We start from the raw sequence: 950 nt of genomic DNA on the forward strand, positions 1-950 counted from the left end.
AACTAAAAATAATAAAGTAAAAGGCTGGAAACAATCCCCAGAATCCAACTGCTCTTGTCACTCACGTCCACACGCACAGACCTCCTCAGGTCTCCACACGATGCGGAATAAGACCAGTTGCTTTCTTCCTTCAAGATCTAATCATGCTTTTGGTCCAGTCAGCTACTTTCCCAAGTCAGAGGCTGGAACCCTCAGCCATGGCCTACGGGGCCTTAGGCAGTGATGCTGGAGGGAAGCCTTCCCCCAAAGCTTCAGGGCAGGGGGCTGCTCCCTCAGGCTCTGTGGGACGGACCCTTAAGCTTTACACCTGTCTTCTGTGTATGCCTACAAGAGCATGGAAACCAGCCAGTGTGCACCACAACCTTCCGGGGGGCTTGCTAACATGCAGACTGCGCCCCGGGCCTGCGTTTGTGTCTGTGGGTTAAGTAAGTGCAAGTATTTGCATTTCAGACAAGCTCTCCGCGAGGCTGCTGCTGCTGCTGCTGGGGGACCACAGTGAGGGCCACTGCTCTAAACTAACAAGTGATTTCAAGCCAAACGCATCCCTAAGGAGGGACACACTGAACGCTTCGGCATAGAAGGTTTTTACCTGATGATGGTTCGCTGTGCTAGGCAGTGTTTTGTGTGGTTGTCTGTATCTGTGTTTCATTTCATAATTTTAAAAAGTGTTTTAAAAAGTTAATGTGCACGATACTGTCTTGATAAAAACGATTTACTTAAAAATAAAGACATCACACACAGAGGCGATTTTCTGGCAAGACGTTCTCTGTTCATCGAGACACTGGGTATTTCTGAGTGGTACGATTTGGGATGGTTTCCTGCTTTCATCTCTGTTTTTTCCTAAAACCTAGAACTTTAAAAGTTTGTGCATCTGGGCCTAGAACTTTAAAAGTTTCTCTCTCTCTCTCTCTCTCTCTCTCTCTCTCTCTCTCTCTCTCTGTGTGTGTGTG

This window comes from Myotis davidii, unplaced genomic scaffold, assembly GCF_000327345.1.
Source record: "Myotis davidii unplaced genomic scaffold, ASM32734v1 scaffold663, whole genome shotgun sequence".
Taxonomy (NCBI): domain Eukaryota; kingdom Metazoa; phylum Chordata; class Mammalia; order Chiroptera; family Vespertilionidae; genus Myotis; species Myotis davidii.